The sequence below is a fragment of the Corylus avellana genome, chromosome ca8, assembly GCF_901000735.1.
Source record: "Corylus avellana chromosome ca8, CavTom2PMs-1.0".
NCBI lineage: Eukaryota > Viridiplantae > Streptophyta > Magnoliopsida > Fagales > Betulaceae > Corylus > Corylus avellana.
In genome coordinates this window covers 1,088,672-1,112,387 of record NC_081548.1, presented here as the reverse complement: position 1 = coordinate 1,112,387, position 23,716 = coordinate 1,088,672, and the positions used below count along the sequence as shown (strand labels likewise).

At 36.5% G+C, this 23,716-nt stretch overlaps 1 protein-coding gene and 1 pseudogene across 1 annotated transcript in view; one reads left to right on the top strand and one right to left on the bottom strand.

Moving 5' to 3' along the window:
* Positions 1-3,823: 3,823 nt before the first annotated feature.
* LOC132189690 (G-type lectin S-receptor-like serine/threonine-protein kinase CES101) lies at positions 3,824-8,540 on the bottom strand (annotated as a pseudogene).
* A 6,164-nt stretch (positions 8,541-14,704) lies between these two features.
* Positions 14,705-23,716, top strand: part of LOC132189695 (DNA mismatch repair protein MLH1-like) — a 28,952-nt gene continuing 19,940 nt past the window's right edge. Inside the window, exon 1 of the mRNA XM_059604462.1 lies at positions 14,705-14,733. The gene's annotated coding sequence lies outside the window, so the exon portion shown is untranslated. The remainder of the gene's footprint in view (positions 14,734-23,716) is intronic.

Genomic DNA, 23,716 nt, shown 5'->3' with positions numbered 1-23,716 from the left:
ATTTCGCCTACCACTCCTTGATCCCGAGGTGGTCTCAGATCTTTTCTAGGACCATCATCCCGATCACGTCTCGGCTCTCGTCCTCCTTCAGCTCGGTTTGCATCCAATAGGAGAGGCTGCTGGTGTACCGCGTCTCGGTTCCTTTCTCCTGCTAGGAATCTTACCAGCCTTCCATTTCTAATGAAAGTTTCGATTTCCTGTCGCAAGGTTATACAGTCTTCCATCAAATGCCCGTGATCATTATGTACTCGCAGAACTTCGTCCGATCTCGCTTCCTCGGATCATCCCACAACTTACTTGGCCACCTGAAAGCTGGGTCTCTTCTGATTTCCATAAACACTTCGTTGACCCTGGTATTCAAAGGTGTGAATCTTCGATCTTCACACCACCGGGGTTCTATTTTTGGGACTGATGGTACAGTCTTCTTTACTACTCTCTTCTGAAACCTTTATTCTTTTGGAGCAGATGCTATAGGTGACTCCTTTTTAGGGTCTTCTTTCTCTTTGGCGTCTTCCTTCTCCCGGTCTTCTTCCTCCTGACCTTTCGTGAGAGCTTTAATCATTTCCTCCTGATTAATATACTCCTCTGTCTTGGCGATAAACTCGGGAAGAGTTATTTCTGTCGAACTCTTTGATACTTCGGCCATTAGAGGCCCGTTTGGCCTGACTCCATGCCATAATGCAGATAGTACCGTTTGATCCCCCGGGTTATCCACTAACACTTTTCTTTATTGAACCTATGCATGAAATCTTTTAGGCTCTCTTCCTTCCCTTGACGCAATGACAGTAAGCAAGCCGAATGCTTCCTCCTCTTCTTGGTAGCCAGGAATTGGCTCAAAAAGAGACTTCCAAGTTCTTTGAAACTATCTATTGACTTGGCAGGCAATCTGGCAAACCAGTCCTGAGCAACTCCTTCCAAAGTGAGAGGAAGGGTTCTGCATGCTATTTCATCCGGAAACCTATGAAGGGAAAAGTGAACACGGACACTTTCCATATGTTCAGAAGGGTCGCCACTGCCGTTAAACTCCTTGACGCGAGGCATCTTGAAGTTTTCAGGCAAAGGGAAACTTAACACTCGATCAGTGAAAGGTAGGTCGGTGTTATCCATAAACCCCGCAGCGGGAGTTTTTCTATCCTTTTTAGCTAGCTTGCGAGTTAGTTTTTCGTATTTCTTCTTTAAATCTTTCATGTCAGCACTCATCTGGGTCTCATTTCGCCCTTGAAATTGCTCCCTTCGAGGCCTAGTATGCTGAGACCTCTCTGGGTTCTGCTGCTCACGATGTTCCTCATTCTGGACAGTAGTATGATGGCTAGCTTGGACTGAGCTTGCTTCCTCATCGCGATGTGAACCTGCAGTTCGCTTCCTTTCGCGCTTTTCCCTTCGCCTTTCCTTCTCGTGCCGTTCTTCACGCCTTCTTGCTCGCTCTTGGTCCTTCTGGCTATTACGGCCTTCAGCGGCTGTGAGCCTTACAGCCAGGTCTTCATTTTGCTTTTTCAGAACCTTCATGGATTCAGACATCTGTTTCATGAATTTGGCTAGATCGGATGGTGGTGGTATATTGGAGGCTGCGGCAGTGGAACGGGTAGTCACCATTTTGGATTAATAGAGAACTGATGAAAATCAACGTTCCCACAGACGGCGCCAAACTGTTGATGCACAGTTTTCCCAATGATGACGTAACATGCCTGCCAAGCTTGAGTTGACCAACACACGAACTATTTGGCTGCACAATGAAAAAGAATGATCGAAGTGACTGGGGGTGAGCCGGCGGGAACACTCCGATGCCTAAGTCAGGATGAGAAAGAAAAAGGATATTGTCAACAACTATAGAGCTTAGATAATGAGAGTTGTGATTACCTTTGCTTTGATAATAGGACTTGTATTTATAGGCAGGGAGAGGATTTGATTTCCCGTGCATTCAGGAATCTTATCCCTTGATATCAGCTGAACAAACATTTGAATGAGAGATCATGTTTGTTAGTTGTTCCGTGATTTTGGTGTCTCGTGATCAAGGATCAGAGTCATAGCTCACAGACTGTGTTAGGTTAGCGCATCCGAGCAGAATTCGGTTGCCCTTGTGATCTCAGATCTCATCTGTTGTATCTTCACTGATGTATATAGAAGATTCGGATTATAAGTAAATACGATACCTTAATAAATAACGAAACCACTTATTTGTTAACAACAGTATCTTTTAGGATATCGGAGCCATTCCCTTCATCGAGACCTCTATGTCCTGAGTTAGTCTCGGACTTTAGGGTCTCGGCATAAAAGTCTCGGATTTGACGGTCTCGGATTACAAGGTCTCGGATAGGAGTCTCGGACATATGAGTTTCAGGTCCGAGTCTTGGGCTTTATCAAATTGGGCCTAAAGACTGTTGAAAATTTGAATGGGTTGACCCATGACCCAACAAGTATGATACTCTGGTTCTCTCCCTCTCGCTTAAGAAGACAATAAAATGTTATAATTTATAAATAAAATAACTGACCCATGGCCATTATGAAAATAAAATGTTTAATTATAATTTAGTAATGAAAGTCATACAAATTACAAAACATAAAGAAAAGAAAAGAAAGTAAATATTAAACAGTTGTATGCCATTTATCAAATTCAGCGGCTCTGATTAAATCAAATTAAATCGGATGGCTATGATTCAAATGTCTCAAATTTCAAAAATTCAAATAATCAAAATAATCTAGAATGGGTAATTTTAGCTATTAACTAGTTCATAAACATAGTTACATTACTGTAAGTCTGTCGTTACATATTAAATTTGAAATTTATAATTAATATATTATACATCAATACATTAAATATGTAATAATTTCAAATCATATTGATTCATATATGATATATCATAGATGTAATAATTAATATATTAAATTATTACAATTAAATAGATATAAATATGATAATGAAGTATGAAGTATGATACTATAGATATAAATATTAATTAACCTATATATGTATATATTCAATCGTTATCTAGGTCGAGCTCACAAGTCCCAAATGAGTCGGGCTAATCGGGCGAGTCGAGCCTTAAACGGGTAGAGTTCACGAGCCCCCGTTGATCGAGTTTAGTCGGGCAAGCTAGGTATGTGTTATTTGCTAATGGAGCGAAGTTGTAAAGTAACGAGTTAGGTTGAACAGTATTGAGTTCGATTTTGAGTCGGGTTTAACCGGGCGGGTATCGAGCGGGCTCACGAGCCGGCCGGCTCGTTTGCAGCCCTAAGTACAATTCATGCCAACTTTATCAAGTTTTAATCAAAGTCTTTGTACGAGCATTTCTGCCCTTCTATTTTCGTGGGGAAATCACAAAAACAATATAATATCTTAGCACATTACAAGCACTATCAGAACACAGAAAAACGTGTCTTTAACCTTATATTTATGACGTAGGAAGGAAAAAAAATAGAAAGCGAAGAAAACAAAAGATAAATCTTAAGTTACGTTAATTCAGAGTCTCATTGTAATAATGAAGAGAATGTAATTGAACCATAGTTTTACTGGTGTTGGCAAAAGTCTCACCAAAAAAAAAAAAGAGAAATCACATCTCAAAGAAAGCAGCTAATTTTTCATTCATCATAATCTGTATATTACAATAAAACATTATGCTTAAATAGTCTAGGAGACTAAACTCTAACCACACAACCCTAATGTGACTGACTTTGGGTCAAGTTCATTATTTATAAATAACTTAAAATTTTGGGCTAAGCCCATTATTGAATTACTAATAAAATTAATAACATAAATAAAACTAAAGGACCAATTTATCATTGTCTCATTCTGCATCAATTTATCTATATGTTGAGGTCTCCATCTTTACCGGGGATCCATCTCTGAAATGGTTATACTTGCCGTTGAACGACTAGGTAAATTTGTCTCTATCAAATTTGTTTGAGTAGAAAATGCTATTTGTTTGGGAGTAGGAAGTGACATAGTTTCATTGGTAAGCATAGAGATAACATCAGACATGGTTGGCCTATCCGTTGCTAACTCTTGTACGCATAAGAGACCCACATGAATGTATCTCATAATCTGAAGGGCATAATAGGATTCAACCAGAGTCGAATCCATTAGCTCCAAAGTTCTATTTTCTCTCCATAATTTCCAAGCCTGCAACCAATCCATGTCCCACAATTTATTCTCTAGTTCAATTTGAACATATAGAACCCAAGCATGATAGTGTCAACAAGTACAAAGCAAATAAGATAAATATGAGATGTAGCTCAAAAAAAAAAAGAAAAAAAAGAAAGAGATGTAGCATACTTACATATCTTGCTAAGTTTATGGGGTGTTCAGGATGATAAATGCAACTATTTTTTGTGCCACTGATAATCTCCAACATTAGAACTCCAAAACTGTATATGTCTAACTTCTCTGAAAAATTTCCTTCCATGGCATACTCTGGTGACATATATCCACTACAACCAATAATGTAAGAAATATTTTAGATTTTGAGGATAAATTAGCTAGGGACATAACAAGTGCATGTCTACTTACTATGTTCCAACTACTCTCACGATATTAGCTTCAGCATCGTTTTGCCCAAAAACCCTGGCCATGCCAAAATCCGATATTTTGGGATTCATATCATCTTCAAGTAAGATGTTACTAGCTTTCAAATCTCTATGAATAATCCTTAGTCTAGAGTATTTATGCAAATAAAGAATTCCTTGAGCAATGCCTTCAATGATGTTGTAACGTCGCTTCCAATCCAAAAGCTCTCTTTTCTTTGGATCTATAAAGTTTTGTATAGATAGTTAGTTCATCCTTGAGATACAACTAAAGTGAAAGTAATGTGATCGAACCAAAGAAAAAGATAAAGCATGACGAACCAAAGAGGAAAAAGTCCAAGCTTTTGTTGGGCATATACTCATAGATCAACATCTTTTCGTCTCTGTTAACACAACAACCCAGAAGTCTAACAAGATTCATGTGCTAGAGTTTGGCAATGAGTATAAGCTCATTCTTGAACTCTACTAATCCTTGTCCAGAACTACTAAAAAGTCTCTTCACAGCTATTTCTTTGCCCTTAGGCAATTTTCCCTGAATTAGTGATATAAGGAAGAGCTTTAAACATGTTAACAAAAGTGCAATAGGAGCTATATATATATATATATATATATATATATATATATATATATATATATATATATATATGTTACGGGCCTTCGTAACAAGGGATGAATAATCAACAAGAACGATAGATTTGTGGTAGGATAATTCGAGGAATCCTGAGCCTCCTAATTTTAGGGTAGTTCGAGGAACCCTAAACCTCCTAAAACAACTACTAGAGTTGAATATTAAAACTTCTCATATATTTTATTGATCACTCTTAGGTTTATATAGACTATTACATGGCAGAAATAGAAATACATATAAATGGAAAATATAATTTTAATGAGAGACAAATCTCATATTTCCTACCAGAGATATTGTTTTATGAGCAAGTCTCTTTATTTTCTACTAGAGATATTGCTTTATGAGCAAGGCTCATATTTTCCTAATAAGAATAATAATACATAATTACCTTATTTAATAATAATTCTAATATACTATTACCGGGTCATAGACCCGTAACACTCCATTCCCCTTAAATTGGACCTTGTCCTCAAGGTCCTAAAAATTCTTTCACTAATGGCATGCTGACGTGGAAATGTTATTTCTGGAAGGAGACAAAATAGGCTTGCAATTGTTGCAAATTGGATTTTACAGCGACAGTGGAAGCCTCCATCAACTTTCTTTTGCCCATCAACTTTAAAAGGCCATCTCAGATACATTTTTTTTTTTTTTTTTTTTCGTCTTTTTCTGAATCCAAAGAAGACATGCTTCTTTCTCTTATTTCCGATCCAAACACAAGAGAGCCAAAAAACGAATTTCGTTAGTTGTGGGTCTCTCACACCATGGGAACAAGATCGAAACCCAGGGGCGTAAAGGCCTAGTGCAGACCAATCAACATGGTGGGGATGAGGGCGCGGGTTGAGAGCGCCTCTTCGGAGATTGTCAGTGAAACGATGCCGTTGGCATGTCGGCGGTTTGGTTGGACGCCGGTGTGCTGTTTGGTGACATTGGCAGGGCAGTTTGATCAGTGGACTGGTTTTGCAGTGCTGCCGACGATTTTGTTGAACAGTAGCAGTATCTGGTGGCTCTTCCTGGTGGAGTGGCCGGGTCTGTGGTGGTTTGATTAGAGACAATTGATATATGGTAGGGCTAGCGGCGGGGTTTGGCCTGGATGTGGTTGTTTGGGGACCGATGGTGTGTTTTTCTGATTGGGTTTTATGTGTTTGGATTGCCGGCAGTGACATGGTGGTTTTTTGTAAGAATTTTGGTGGTTCTATGGATGTTTGGTGGGTCTTGGACGGTGTTGTGGCCATCGGTGGTGGGGCTGTGATTTCATTTGTTGGTTGTTTATTTGATGGATTTTCTGGTGGCGACGAGAGCGATATTAATTGTTGCTCTTGACGGGCAGCAATTTCATCCCTCCACTCCTTGATAAGGCGGCGAAATTCTGCCAAACTTTCTTCGAAACTTCTGTTAGACATAGTTGGCTCTGATACCAAGTTGTTACGGGCCTCCGTAACAAGGGATGAATAATCAACAAGAACGATAGATTTGTGGTAGGATAATTCGAGGAATCCTGAGCCTCCTAATTTTAGGGTAGTTCGAGGAACCCTAAACCTCCTAAAACAACTACTAGAGTTGAATATTAAAACTTCTCATATATTTTATTGATCACTCTTAGGTTTATATAGACTATTACATGGCAGAAATAGAAATACATATAAATGGAAAATATAATTTTAATGAGAGACAAATCTCATATTTCCTACCAGAGATATTGTTTTATGAGCAAGTCTCTTTATTTTCTACTAGAGATATTGCTTTATGAGCAAGGCTCATATTTTCCTAATAAGAATAATAATACATAATTACCTTATTTAATAATAATTCTAATATACTATTACCGGGTCATAGACCCGTAACAATATATGCCTTACCTTATATACGGGACCAAAACCACCTTATCCAAGTTTATTTTCTGTAGAAAAGTTGTCTGTCGCAGCCACAATGGACGCAAAGCTGAATACTTTCAAATCATGACCTTTCTTCCTATCATTGTTAATCTCATTTGCGTCTCCAAATATGTTTGAATTCGTCAATTCAAGTAATACAGAATCCTCATTGCTTTCCTGCTCCCCTGCTGCACAAAATATTCATAATTAAACTCAATGTTTATCTGGAGTTTATAAATTAATTGATTTAATATTTAGTAGCTAAAAAAGATTCTTACCATGGAGTTTTTTCCTCCACAAAAAGCATAAGAATCCCAAGATTACAACTAAAGCAGCCACTGTTGCTATTATGATCCATATCCACCATCTCTTCTCTGCAGGGGTGGGGGAGGTGAGTGGCATACCATTTTCAATTAGAACATATAATTGGTCTTGTTTGCCATCTTCTTCAAATTGACCATTGTAGAATATGCATCCAGTTCCATTACTTTCTAGCGACTTAAAACCAACGCAGGAACAATTGCTCCTGCATCGAGCCCAACAATCACCAATACTAATGCTTGAATTGTAATCCACATGATGAGCTGAGAGTGGAACAAAGTAACCATTTCTTTTCTCGAACGTTTGATTGCTATTTCTGCAATTGGGTACATTTTGCTCCACACACCCGCCATCAGAGGAATAACCAAAACACATACCACTTTTCATTAAAATCTTCTCTCCGAAATCTTGAAGTTGCCCGTCTGAGATCAATGCCCACCACGAATCACGCTCACCTGTAGAAAAACTTAGATAACTCTCATTCTCATTAGACACTTTGTCAAATTGTTTGACACCGCCAATATTCAGAATGTCAGATTATATTCTGTCCCAACCCAATACATATCTCCTCGGTGTCTCACGACCAGCTGCCCTGTCCTATTTGCTGTAGGTTCCCATTCAATAGACAAGGCTCCGGGGGCAGTGATTTTGTCCGTTAACCATGAAGTAAGCCTCCATTTACGCTGTGTTTTAAAGTTCATGCCCAGTTTCATACCAGGAAGAAGTGTGTCTGTTGGATAATCAAAGCTTTGCCACAAGACTCTCTTGGTAGATCCATCAGAATCCAACTCTCTCACTATGAAGTAGCCATCGTTTTCTAGAGTAGCGATGGAGTTTGGTGCTGCTGCATTAGCATTCAATAGAATTGGGCTCCCTCCACCATGCAAAATCTTCAATAGGCCGTCTGCGTCCATCGTGAGATTATAAGGCTTGCCATATAGTATAGGTTTGTCTCTGTTAGCAACCCATACCCATTTGTTTTGTGGACCTGTCGCGTAAAATATTGCTAAATGTAAAACTTGCCGATCCACAAAAATCTGGTTAAAGCCTAAATGAAATTTCCCTTTAGTTGAAGCCAAATACCCGTAAGCAACCTCATCATCACCAGGTTTGATGGTGTTTGTGTTCTGAGCATTTCCAAGACACCAACATGACAAAACCGAGAGAAATATTGAAGCCAGAAGGGATTTCAGGCTGGCCATTTCTGGGAATAGATTTCAGTTTGGTGCTAATTTTGATGCTTCATAGATTTTATGGGTCAAAGTTCGTACAATTCATTTTCTTTTCATTTATCTCTCCTTAGACTACTCTGCTATTGAACAGTTCGCCTAGTATTATTTTCCACGCCAAAATTGAAGAGAGGAGAAAAAGAAAAAAGAAAAGGAGAAAGTGGGCGGAAACACTCATGAGCCTGCTGCAGCGTGAATCAAGTTTTAGGTGCAATAATGCAAAATGAAAGGATAAGGATGAGGGAATTATTAATATGATTCTCCGCATCCCACGTAGCGTAATTAGTATTAGCTATTTTTGTTTTTTTGTTTTTTTGTTTTTTTTATGTTTTGGTGGGTTTAAGTTAATTGAGTATAGCTTAATCGGACTTAAGAGAGCGCATTCGGTTCTCACCGTCTAGACTCCTCTTGTACGGCTTCCAGTGAGTAGGTGTTATTGTGATAATGTCTAAGTAAGATAGTTACAATTGATTTACTGGCCTACCTTTTTTTTTAGAAAAAAAAAAAAAAGAGGAAGAAGTCAAAATCCAACTTCATATTATCCCAAAAAAACTCACATTTATTGTCCAGATTATTAGAAATTTAGGCACCAAATTGTTGAGACTCTGGATCTATCCAATGTAATGATTGAAAAACTCTCAATAAGTTAAAGTTGTGATGTGATAATTTTTTTTTTCTTCCTGAAATTGTAACAAAAGTTTACATGTCATATTTTAAAAAAGGAAAAATATAAAATTAGACATTGTCGTTTACTTAATTTACAATTAGATTCTCATGGTATCTAAATGAACTTAAAGGTCCTTGATGTATGCTAAAAAAATAATTTAGTCTCTATAATTAAATTTCATCAACTAATTTAACAGATTCCATTAGTGTCACACAGATCTAAATAGGATAAATATCACAATTTTATTGCCTCTAATGTTTTACGCTATTAAAATCTGTTAAGTCAGTAAACGGAACTTGATAGTAGGGGCTAAATTGTTTTTTTGGTAATACTTTAGGAATCTTTGAGTTTATTTTAATACCACATGAAATTAATTGCAAGTCAAGTAAATCTCAATGACTGATTTTGCATTTTTCTCTTTTAAAAATTCTCAAATTTTTTTTTTCTAAATAAAAAATAATAGGTAGGAATAGTGGAACCTCATCATCGTCCCTGATGATTTATACTAATCCTCATGTATATTCTTTTTTATCGCCATTTGAACTATCGTAGACTTCTACTGCAACGTTTATGTTAGTGGAGTTCCAGATCATAGTAGCCGTTAAATATTCTTCATGAATAAACGGAAATGCCTTGAAAGGGTTTTAGCAACAACATAGAATTAGGAATATTATGACTTTTTTAAATAAGGAGATATTACCCATTTGTCACGAGGTTATAATAATTCTATTAACAAAACTATTCCATAATATCGTTTCATAATAATATTACAACACATTAAATAAACTTAAAACTTTATTCCTTTCCTCTTCTAGATGTTGCTTGTCTCTAGTTTCCTTGGCCTATAGCATCAATGACTTCACCTGAGTTGTTTTTTTATAAACTTGTGAGAAAGAAAGTAAGTCGAATTCTCGATAAGTAGAAACGTATGTAAAATGACCAAAAATGTTTTTGTTTTTAAGTCCTCGAGCTAAATGCTTTTACTGCTATCTTCTGGACCCATGAAGATAAGTAAAAACAAAATAAGCATGAGTGGTATTGAGGTGATGGCCACATGGGAAAAATAATATAAATAAAATATAGAAAGAAGGTGGAAAGATTGATGAAGATGAGGGTGTAGGAGAATAAAGATACAGCAAAATAGAGAAAAATGTGAGTGGAAAAGTTAGCTAGTAGAGTGGTGGAAAAACAAAATGAGAGAAAAATGTGAGTGGAAAAGTTAGTGGAGTGGTGGAAAAACAAAATGAGAGAAAAATGTGTGTGGAAAAGTTAGTGGAGTGGGAAAGTAAGAGAAAAATAGAAGAAAAATAAATAAATAAAAAAGGTAAAGTCCATTTAATTCCCTCAAACTACTACTTCAATGACAATTTACCCATCAAACTATCAATTGTGATAATTTACCCTCAAAACTACAAAAACAATGACAATGTACCCCAATGCAAGCAAAATGACAAAATTGCCCCTAAAGAATTTTCAATAAGACAAAAATACCCTTAAATTTTTGAAAAAATATTAAATTTTAGTATTTTTGTTTTTATTTTAGTAAGGGTAATTTTGTCATTTTGTAAAAATTGGGGGTACATTGTCATTGTTTTGATAGTTTGGAAGGTAAATTGTTAATGGAGTGGTAGTTTGAGAGGGTTAAGTGGACTTTACAAAAAAAAAAAAAAAAAAACATAAGCGTGAGTAGTGGGGGAGAAAGAAGGGGAAAAAAAAAAAAAAAGGAACGAAAGGAAAACTATCATTTACCAACATTCATTATTTTAATCATATTTTAAATTAGGGGAAACTACCTTTTGCTCTCATGAAGTATAACAATTTTTATTTATTTATTTATTTTTAAATTCACTCCCTTTTTCATTTTGTTTTTTATTTTAATTTTATTAAGGGTATTTCGGTATTAGGGGGGACATTAACAATTTTTTATAGTAATTTGAGGAAGTACATGGACTTTTTTTTTTTTTTTTTGAAAAATGTTAGGGATAAGTTATGGCTGCAATTATTGAAACAAGTCTTTCTTTTTCCTCTCAATGCCAACAAAAGTTTAGGAGGCCAAACAATATTAATAAAGACTTGGTAAGTTGATTAGTACTAAGATTAAAATATAAAATTGCATATCTTTGAACCATGGTTTGAGGCGAAAAATCCGTGATGTACGTCAAACAACTTTAAGAAAGACGTGCCAAGTCAATTATATTTTTGAGCCAAGGGTCGGTTGATGCGAATAGATTCTTTATATTTTAAATGAAAACATGTTTCAATATTATTTAATTTTTTTAAAATATTGATTAATATTTACTTTATATGCACCATTAAATATACCAATTTTTATTTTTATTTTTTATTTTTAAAAACAATAGAATAAATACTATTAATTTAATTTGAGATTGAGTAATTGTCCATTGATAGCAGAAGTTATCCATGTTATCCCAATTATTGACACAAGTCTCAGCTCCTTTGGGCGCCTACCAAATTTTGAGGTGGCCAACAAATATTTAATGACTTGCTAAGTAATTAGTACAATTTCAAGATTATACAGAAAGAAAAAAAAAATGATACATTTACTCTCATTTTTTAGTACATTTTTTTCACACTTATAAGTTGGCTTTTACAAGTTACAACTACTATCGAATATGAGATTGATCTTTATTCACTGGAAGATTGGATTTTAACACCCAATTTTCCATTGAATTCCGCAATTCATCAGAGACTTTGCATCATTGATGATCTGTCCTTGTTGCCCCATACAAACATCATCTTTAATGGTTGTGTTATTGCTTAATCAGTCTCCTAGCGGTAACAGTGGCATTTTTTCCCTAGTATTCCTGCTTCTGTTTGCTCAATCTTTTAGCACTGTTATTTTCTTAATATAATTCCCTTTGGAACAGCAAAGAATAAGTATCTGCAAATGAAATATGCTTTTATGGATGGCAAAGTTTGAAAGATCTAGATATTGCTCTCTCTCTCTCTCTCTCTCTCTCTCTCTCGCTCTTATTTGCGTGAGAAAATTGACTGGGAACCATGTTATTTTGTATTTATTCAATCTTCTATTAAGAGTTCCCAAACTCTGTTCTTTTTAGTTTTTCAGTATACTTTAGTGTTGGTAGAGTATAGAAATTATATAAGAACTCTCACTTTTTCTTTTATCTTTTTCCCTCTCCCCTCTTTATTCAGATACATTGGTAGAATGCACTGCTTTGAAGAGAGCTATTGAAATTGTTTATGCTGCAACCTTGCCTAAAGCATCAAAACCCTTCGTATATATGTATCTGTTGTATTGCCACATGAACATGTTGATGTCAATGTGCACCCAACAAAGAGAGAGGTACATGTTTCCAGGATTTTTTATGTCTTTTTTTTATTTTTTTTTATTTTTTTATTTTTTATAGATAAAAACATTTTGAATAAGTTGTAGACATATTATAAATGGATCATTGACAGAGCAAATGCTCTGACAAAACAATATCACTGATACATGAAGGCAAATCCTCCTGCCAAGTAGTATCCATGACTTGTAAAATAGCCAATCTGGCCAACTCATGGGCTGCCCTATTCGCCTCTCTATTCACATGACAAGCCTTCCAACTAGCAAAAGAATTTAAGACAACTAAAACATCTCCCACTTGTTGACCAAAAATACTAGAATTTTCACCTGAAGCTTGTACCGCATCTATCACCTGTTTGGCATCACCCTCAACAATGATCTGTTGTATTCCATATTCAACACAAAGTTTGACACTAAAGTAGAGGGCCATAGTCTCCGCTGCAGCCGACTCCAATGAGCCCATCTTTGATAAACTTCTTGCTACAATCACCACACCTCTACTGTCTCTCACAATCATACCAAATCCCATTCTTCCCTCCCTCATATTTATCGATGCATCACAATTCAACTTGCACCAACCATTCATGGGTTTAGCCCATTGCTTCCGTCGGTCTATCCTTGATGAACAATCAGCTGCATCTCGATTTGTACTATGAAATTCTTCAAGCGAATCCGTCGCTTCTTTCACAATAGCATTAGGATGTAGAAAGACACCATCATGGATCCATGCATTCCGTCTGAACCAAATTCTCTTGGCAGTTTCTGCAAAGACACAAAACTCATCCCCACCAAAAGTTTGAAAAACCCCCTCAGCAACTTGTAGAAATCCTGGACCAGAAAAAATGCTCTTTTGGAATACCCTACTACTAACTCCCTAAACATCAGACGCAGATGGACATCCCCATAAAATGTGAAAAAGTGGTTTCGACTTCCAACTTACATATAGGGCACATCAGATCACTCACCACCTTTCTTCGCAATAAATTTTCCTTTGTTGGTAAAAGATTATGGCATGCTCTCCACATAAAATTTTTCCCCGCATTTGAGATTTGCAAATTCCATATTCCACTCCAAATTATACTATCACTTGGTTGTGAGGATCCACCAGGTTGCTGGATGTCTTCCATCTCCTTAACCAAATGGTATGCGCTCCTAACCGAAAAAATCCCATTACGGGTTCTCCTCCAGATTTGTAAGTCAGGTTGACTGGTGAGACTGATGGGAATTGTTTTTATGATCTTGTGCACATCAGATGTGAAAATAGTTTCTAAAAGGGGTGAGTTCCAGCAATGCAAATCGGTATCCACCAACTCATTAACCCTGGCATCAGCCGCTAACCCATGTGGTGGAGATTGAATCATATAAGTACTTGGGCACGGGATCCACTTCTCTCCCCAAATACGCACCTTAGCTCCATTACCAATCCTCCAAAGTATCCCGTTTTTAATAAAAACCTAGAATTGAAAGAAGGTCATGACTTTTCCTAGGGGGGAGAAGAAAGGAAATAAAATTATAAAAAAAAAAAAAAAAAAAAAAAGCCCACCAGCAATTTCTCTCAAGGGTGCAGGCTGGAAAGTTTTATGTTTTAAAACAGAGATGAAATACACCCATGTTGTAATGGTAGCACACTTAAGAAATTATTTGTTTTTTTTTTCTTTTCTGTTATTTATATTTTTAGAATCATGTGGTTGGTCACTAATTCGAATCTCCATTTCCCCTTTCCCATGTGGTAAAAAAACTTACTCATCAAAAAATAAAAATAAAACAGTAGGAGATGCAGTGGAAGCATAGCAGTATTTGGGATGCGCCATTCTGTATACTTCATACTTGGTTAGATTTCTGAGTCATTTTGTATACACGTACACATTCTACTTGGTGTTGGTCCATCTGCCTCAATTTCACTATGTATGCCATGTATCGAAACATGCAAGAGTGCCTTCTGATTTATGAAGTGAAAAAGCAGAACATATTCAGTTGTGCTTGCTTTTTTTTTTTTTTTTTTGTTGTTGTTGTTGTTGTTCCTTACAGAAAAAAAATCAGTGGAGAATATTAGTCTTTGTCAACATTGTTAGAATTCTATATTGATGGATTCTATGTGTTGAAATGCAGGTAAGCCTTTTAAATCAGGAAGTTATTATTGAAACTCCAATGAGGCACGGACATTTCAGGAACAGGTACTTCCCAGCAAGCTTGGTCACCAAACTCCAAACTAGATGCCTTAAAGTATTTGATAAGAAAAATATCTGCTTCTTTGAACCATGTATATATTGTAGATTGTTGCCTCCTATGCCCACCTTGAAAAGAGTTAAAATAGAATTTCAGTGAGGTTATTCTTTTTGTAAAATATAAAAATACTCAAACTTCTCTTGCGCGCTGAGGTTTGGTTGAAATTTCATCCCTAAATTGCTGCATGGTAAACGTTTTTTTGAGGTATTTTGGGAGATATTTTTTGAAATCTGGAAATAGCAAAGGTTCCTTTTCTATGTCGGGCATGTTTTTGTTATTTTTTTTTAGGGGAAACTTCAGAAAGCCCCCTTGAACTTCCAGCGATTATGACAAACCCCCCATGAATTTTTAAAACTCTCACTTAGGCCTCTTGAACTTTGATTTTCTCTCACTTTGGACCATTTTAATTTTTTATACCCATTTTACCCTCAACTAAAACTACATCGTTTTGGACTTAAACAAAACTACGTTGGTTTTACTCCAAATTAAACTACACCGTTTTGAGCTTCAAAACTACATCACCACCCAACCCAAAACGATGTCGTTTTGAGCATAATATTAAAAAATAAAAAATAAAAAAATAAATTTAAAAAAAAAAAGAAAAAGAAATCAGGGTGGCTCAGCCACCCCGGCTGGTCCTGGGCGGCTTCCACTTGGCCATGGGGTGGTCCCAAGCCACCCCAAAAAAAAAGGTCAAAAAAAAAACTGGGTTGGGGTGGATTTGGTATCGGGCTAATTTCAGGTTTCTCGCCAATTTTACAATGGCTCGGCATGGGTGGTAGTCAAAACCACCCCAGCCCCTTAGTGGGTCCGACACCCCAAAGCACCCCCCTCTGATCCCTCTTTTTTTTCTTTTTTAAATGCTTCACCCCCCCTTTAGCCATGGGTGGCTCAAACCACCCTTTAGATCAGCTGCAGAGTGGTCTACCAATCTCAATTTCTTTTTTTTTTTTTTTTCTTTTTTTTTATATTTATTTATTTTGCTTTTTTCAAAAAAAAAAAAAAAATTAATGCCTAAAACGACGTCGTTTTGGGCTGGGTAGGTGTTGTAATTTTAGGACACAAAACGATGTAGTTTTGGGGAGGGTAAAATAGGTATAAAAAGTCAAATTGTTTGACTTTAACGTTAAAATGGTCCAAAGTGAGAGGAAACCAAAGTTTAGGGGGCTTAAGTAAGAGTTTTGGAAATTCAGGGGGGCTTTGTCAAAATCGCTGGAAGTTCAGGGGGGTTTTCTAAAGTTTCCCATTTTTTTTATTATTATTTTTTTCCTCTTTTGAGGGTGGGTTCTAATGGTGTAATTTTCAATTAACCAGGTTTATATTTGCTTTTTAGTAATTTTTAATTTAATGGTGAGGTAATTCAGCATAGTATGCTTGCTTGAATCAGCATTATATATGTATGTATATACACACATGCCCCATAATTCTCCCTCAGTCGGGCTAGGGCAGAATAGCGTAGCGAATACAAGTATTAGTAGTATAGCACAAATAAGCAGTCCATTTCTTTTGATAAATTGTGCTCAATTTCTGATGTTTCAATTCCGCGAAGATCTCTTCTGTCGATTCAATTAGATTCTAGAATCATTTTAAAACATTTACAATAGTTGTCTTATAGTGATTAGATTACATAATTTAGTTTGGCACTTCTCCCCTAACCATTCCACATTTTAAATCCTTAAAGGAACTCGATTAAATAGTTAAGAGAAATTAATCCTTTCACAAATGGAAAGAAGCTGTTCGTACTTCTTTGGATCATTTAGAGCCACTTAAATAATAGTATTAAAAAACTGTGCAAAACCACATGAAACTCCAAAACTTCTAATGAAGAAAGATTATATCCCAAAACCTTGTCTAGAATGTGAAGAGGTCCTGTGCTTCTTTGACCTGGGACACCATTTTCATCAACAAAGGATGCTCCTATCAACTTAGTTAGACAGGGTAACCCTAAAGTTTCATTTGATCATGTAAACATGTAGCTGTTACCAAAGCCAATAATTGCCCATTTAAGTAATATAAGGTTGATTGCATTTAATGTCATGAGAATCAGGCTTGACAAAATCTCATTTTCCATATGAATGATCCAAATTACGGAGCCGCCACTAGAATTTGAGAGTTGTAGTGTACGCACTAAACCAATCTGTTTGTATGCTCCCCTGGACTTTTCTGTGGAAGACACTTTGATCTAAGCTGCATGTGTCCTTTGATTTTTCATTGATAAATTGCCATTGACAATGACTTTAATCATTTAGTCAAGATTCTAACAACCCCTTACGCAACAAACCCCAAACTTTTAATGAGTAGGGTGTATTATTTTGAACTTTAAATGGGAGAGTGGAGACAGGTTTGAACTTAAGATCACCTGGTCTAATATCATGACAATTGTCACTTTTCCCAAAATTCTAAGCTAATAGGATATGATGAATTTAATCACTTGATTAGTATTCCAAAATCATTTAGTTTGACTAAGCACGTGGTCATTCAATTTCACCATATTTGTAGCTTGATAACTTGTATTCTTTGGCATCTTTTGTCTCATGGTGTGGCAGAAAGTAGAACCATCTCCATATGATAAAATTGCTCAGGATAAGGATTCTACTTTCAGCCCCTCACAATCTGGTATGGTGAAGGTGTTCTCCTTTTGATTGTGTTGCTTGTCCTTAGTTGCCTTCATATTCCTAGTATATTCTATTACTCATAGTTGCTCACATTTTGGGAGTTCCCTCATTTTTGAAGTGCCTCATAATGTAATTGATAGGATCAAAATCACAAAAAGTTCCGGTGCGTAAAATGGTTAGAACAGATTCATCTGATCCTGCTGGAAGGTTACATGCCTACTTGCAACCTAAGCCTCGTGGACCACTTCAAAAGAATCCTAGTTTGGATGCTGTGAGGTAGGGTCCATTTTTGGTTTATAAGCTTTTGCTTTACATTAAGGGAAAAATCAATTTTAGTCCCTAGGCTTCCAATTTCAGTAATCAGGTTCTTAGGTTTTGTCTCAATTTCAAATAGATCCCTATGAGAGCACTACAAATACATTGTAATAGGTTTCAACCGCACGTTCTCTTGTGTGAATCTATTGATATATATAGAGGTTACATATGTAGTTTGATTTACAACTCAACTTAAGAGCACTATACTAGCTTGTTTACAATAGAACTCTAGATAACTATACATCTAAGAACTCTATATCTTAAGACTCTTATCAAAGTCTCTTAAAGAAGTAGAATTGTGTTTGACATGTGTTGTTGTGAATAACACGTGATGTGCTTCAACAATTCGTTTGTCTGATTTCTATCCAACTTTTTAACTTTTTCGTCTACCATGTCTCACCCCTTTGACACGATAATGCACAAGCTGTCATTGCCATCTCACTTTACTACCACATAAGCCAAAAAAACCGGCACATCACATTGTTAAGAAACTCATAGCTAGCTCATAAAAAATAAGAAGCTGAAGTTGCCATGTCACAAAAAAAGAGGTGTTTAACACAACACCCATGACTTATCCCAACGGAAGAAGCTTCATCTCCTTCTTTCAAGTTTGAAGTAAGATCCTTTTATCATGCACTATCCCTTCATGTTGGCTCCCTATTTTATTGGAAGAGTATTTGGTGAGGTAAAGTTCCTTTGAGAGTGGCACTCTTTGTTTGGACATTGGCTTTAGGAAGGATCTTAACTTTGAATAATTTGAGGAAGAGGAGCTTTATAGTGGTATGCTAGTATTGTATGTGCAAGAGGAGTGGAAAGTCCATAGATCAACTTCTTCTTTATTGTGAGGTGGCAAGAGACTTACGGGTTTCAATGTTGTCTTTTTGGTGTAGAGTGAGTTATGCCTAGGAAGGTAATAGAGTAACAGGTTAATTGGAGAGGTTAGGTGGGAAGCCGTAACATTTTAGAAGCTCAGAGGATGACTCCCCGTTGTGCTTAATGCGGTGCATTTGGAGAGAGCGTAATGCGAGGCACTTTGAAGATTCCGAGATTTTGATGGTAGAAGTAAAATCCGTTATGTTCAAGTCCCTCTATGCATGGATGCATGACGGCGTATATTAGTCCTCACTTTCCTAGTTTTACAAAAAATTTAGACTTATGTTCTTTTTTTTTTTTTTTCCTCTATTATAGGAGATCTCTCTTATATACTCATTATGTATTTTGGTTGCGCCCCTTTGTGCTATTTAATGAGATAGATTTACTTATAAAAAAGTATAATAATAATGTAGTACTATTTAATCAGACGAATAATAATTTTTTTAAATAAGTAATCGACAACTATCATTAAAAGCGTAAAGGTGCCCCTAAGTATAATAATGTACACGGGTTACGTCCCCGCGAGGGAGATCCATGTATTTTCAATAAAATTCATAGATGGGAGGTTGGAGTGTCTTACCGTATTTATTTGTCTCTTGACATTTTATTTAAAATAATGTTAATATGCTGCAAGTGCGTGGTTGGTAACTTACATTCTCATTGAGGAAAATAAAAATTCCAATTGTAGGTCCTCCGTTAGATAAAGAAGAATCCTGAAGGAGACTGCAGATATTACAAGCGTTCAGAAGCTTATTAAAGAAATCGATTGCAATTATCATTCTGGTGAGATTTTTACACATTTTTTTGACTGTTAGACATACGAGCTTTTCCTTGAGTCAGGTAGATCTAGCTGCTGGTTCATACTGAGATATGTTTTTTTTTTTTTTTTTTGATAAGTAAAGCATTTGGTAAGAAACATACTGAGATATGTTTTTACAGGTCTGCTGGATGTTGTGTCTGGTAATAACTCTTGTATTTTTCTTGAAATTCCACATAATCTAAAGGTTAACTATCCAGAAAACCATATATACATATGAATCATGATAGATTTCTTACCAAGATCCAGCATTGTAATTTTTTAAATTAATTTTTCAATTATGAAGGTTTAATTTTCATTTAACAAAGCTTCCAAGTTTGAATACAACTCCAGTTGATGAGCTACAAGATAGTGGGCTTTTAAAAGTGCCTTTATCTTTTTCTTTTCCCCCCTCCTTTCTCCGGTTTTATTCCTTTTTTCCCTAATCTCTCCTCTTTGCCAACCCCCAACTGAAAAAAAAAAACATAGGAATACTTTGTAAACCAGCTTTTAGTGGTAGCACATCAAAACTATGGCATGCAGGTGCCGCGATTGTGGTTAGGGTTATGGTTTGCTGTAATTAGTTTTAAGATTGGTGGGAGGACTTTTGTTTTTTTTTCAATATGGTTCATTGGTCTTGGATTTAGTAGGTGCTAGATATATGATTCTCATGCCTCCCGGAATTTTTGACCTGTTATATGACTTACTTGATTGTCTGTTTTTCTGTTTTAATGAACTCACAGCAAAGAGCTCATGTACCAGCAAGTTCTGCGCCGGTTTTCCCATTTTAATGCTATACAATTAAGTGAGCCGGCTCCACTGTCTGAGTTGCTTATGTTGGCATTGAAAGAAGAAAATTTAGATCCAGAAGGCCATGAGAATAATGACCAAATAGAAAAAATTACAGAAGTAAGTTAGGCTCTTCCTTTGGATTGATCTCATATATCTTATGTTCATTATATGTTTCTCTTTTTAAATTACAGTGTAGATACTTGCTTTTAATGGAATTCCTTTTCCTTCTTTTGTAGATTTTATTGGATTTTAAACTTACGTAGTAATTTTTAGGTGAACATTTTGTAAACTGCCTTGTACACGAGGATTTTTCTTTTCCAACTGAATTTTCTTATTACCTTTTTTTTTTTTTTTTGTTTAAATGTATATGAAGGTGTTGCATCAGTCGGCATAAGAATTTTCTTTTTCTTTCTGATTTCTGCTGTTATTTTAAGCTGTTTTTGGTAACACGAGACTGCTGGAAGGGGTCAATGCATGTTCATATTCCAAGTGTTCATCTACAGACACGCACATTATACAGCAGCATTAAATCTTAGCATTCACAACTTTGGGTATACATATATCAGGTCTACAGTGTCTATTGAGTATTACTTAATCATAGAGTAAGAATATTTGGAGGTTGTAAGCCCTCTTCCAGATTGAGTAAACATAAGCGAAAGGAAGGAGTAACCCTTTCAATTTGCAGAATACTCTTCTCCTTGTACTTCAATAATCGACCTTAAATGATTTAATTTGATTTCTTGACATCTTGAGTTTCTTTTGAAATACTTTGAGACATTATAATAGAGTTTGAGTGATGCAAGAGACGAAGCATGAAATATCGGTCCACCTAATTTTATTTAGGTTCTAGGTTATTAGTATTTAATTGTATATTTTATTTATGTATTAAGAGTAAAGAGTGTTTTTGTAATTCAATAAATGAGTGTTGCCCTAGATTATGTTAGCAAGTTAATAAATGGCGTTGTATTAGGGTTTAGTGGCGAGTTTATTTAAGCATGCTTAACTCTGATTGAGGCAGACTGATGGAATAAAAAAAACTGAATAATTGATTCTTCTCTCCCCCCTTCCCCCCCTTTTCTTCACTCTTCCTGTTCTCTTAGTTTCTTCTTCTTCTTCCCCCTTTCTCTTCCCTTGCCTTCTCTCTTCCTAGCTTCTTCTTTCTCTCTCCACTTTTAGCTTCTTTTCCCTACTTTAACCGTGTGAGTTTTGTGTTTATTACCAGTTTTGTAGTTTCGACTCTGATGATTCTCATTATCCATCATGAATGTGAGTAGAGTATTTTTAGCATAGATTTGTAAAGGATTTCGGGAAGCACATTTCTCGTTTCATAACCCACATTTGATTAATTTTTTAGCGAACATTGTTTTTTGATGCTTCTCCTGATGAATACCGATCGAGTTGCTCAAGCAAAAGATGGAAATGTTAGAGGAGTATTTCTGCATTCATATTGATAAACATGGGAATTTGTCTAGACTTCCAGTGGTACTTGACCAGTACACTCCTGACATTGATCGCCTCCCGGAATTCACCCTTTGTTTGGGCAATGATGTAGGTTCCAAAGTTTGTAATAACTTGTTCTTCTATGCTTATTTCTTTCCCTTCTGTACAATCTTGATCTTTTGGATGATGATTATTGATCTGAAAGACATTGTCAGTTTCTGCTCTGAAAAGAATGTTCCCTCAGTACCCACATACTTTGAAAAATGTATCAACACACATGTACACTCATACAGATGCATACAGCCACATCTATGCTACTTTTATACTTTATCAATATTTAAAATATTTTTCCTTGTGTTCTATTATGGTGATCATTTGGGGCTGGAATGCATCTTGGTCAGATAGATTATAATATGCGGCTATGAACAAATGGGGGTCTACTTCCACTGTATCCAAGTCTGATGTCAAGTATGAGAGATCACATATCTTATGCCTGTATTAGATCATGAGAGCTGAAATTCACATAATCACATGGTGTGATCTCTTTATTCAATTGTGAAGACACTGATGGGTGAACCATGAGGAGTCTCAATATCAGTGCTGGCATTCCTTTTTCCTTGGATGAGATATGTTCCTTATTTCTTGTGAACTGTGGTTTATTATTGTCTTAGGTTGACTGGGAGGATGAAAAAAATTGCTTCCAATCAGTTTCAGCTGCTCTTGGAAACTTCTATGCTATGCATCCTCCTATGTTACCCAATCCATCAGGTGATGGTTTGCAGTTCTACAAAAAAAGAAAACCTCTCAGGAATCTTGAAGATGAAGAAAAAGCCTCTGATGACATAGGTATGGCTGTTCGCTGCTGAGCTTTCATGGTATCTCATATTCCATTACGTCACATATTGGCTTTTCTTGTTCCTTGAAAACCATTGACCAGAATTGCCTAGGAACCATGATATCATGATTGAGTTGCATGCCTGAAAATCAAGCTTTTTATCAATGGTAAACATATCAGAAACATGGATGAAAAAAATATCGGACATCTAGCAACTAAATGAAATGTCGCCCTCGTTATAATTTGGTTCATTTTTTCAGTTCAAGTGTCCACACACACATTAGTCCAGTCAAAATTGAAAAACTTTGTGTGCAACCTTCCCCCCTCCTTGTTCAACTTATCATTGTTATTAGTCCTTTCTTTTCTTCTCCTTTGGCCTCCTACCTTAGACTGCTTTGTGGCATTTCCAGGGGATGGCATCCTAATGGAGAATGAGATCGAGCACGAACTACTTTCGGAGGCAGAGACTGCATGGGCCCAGCGTGAATGGTCAATCCAGCACGTCTTGTTTCCATCCATCAGACTCTTTTTCAAGCCAACTACTTCTATGGCTTCAAATGGAACCCTTGTCCGGGTAATTTTTATTCCATTAAGGAGCATCTTATTGACTACAGTAGTTTTTCAATATATAAGACGAAAAAACAAAAAAACTCGGGAATAACTAAAAGGAAGAAGCATCTTGAGCTATGACCTGGGCTGGAAGTTATCAAGGTGCATGAGTGCTGGGGGGGAAGCCTCATCCTTTGTCAGCTTCCTTCTCAGTTGACAAACATTAAGATCTTTTTTTTTTTTGTTCAAGAATGTTGGGATGGTCTGGGTGTGAAATGATGTATATCCCCTTGCCTTCTACGAGGTAGCTTCATTAGAGAAGCTTTACAAGATCTTTGAAAGATGCTAACAAGAATAGTTTTGGTAAGATCAGAGTTGGAGAAGCATTGGCTGTTTCATGAGGCTGCTGCTCTCAGTGATAAGTCTAATTCAGGCCTTGTTTGGGAACGGGCTTGACCCAGACACTGTTCAGTGTCTGGGTCAAACGCCGACGTTTTGGTGTTAAAAAACAGGCCATTTTCCCATTTTGCCCTTCTCCATTCCAACATTGCAGAGGCCTCACACGCGTTCCCACCAGCGTCCATTTTTCCCAGTCCAGCGTCCCCAACAGTGTTCCCCCCCACACGCGTCATTTGCGATTTGTCTCTCCCCCCCCCCTGCGCTCTGTCTGATTTCTCGCCCCTCTCTCTTCCACAGTTGAAACAGCGCCGAATCCC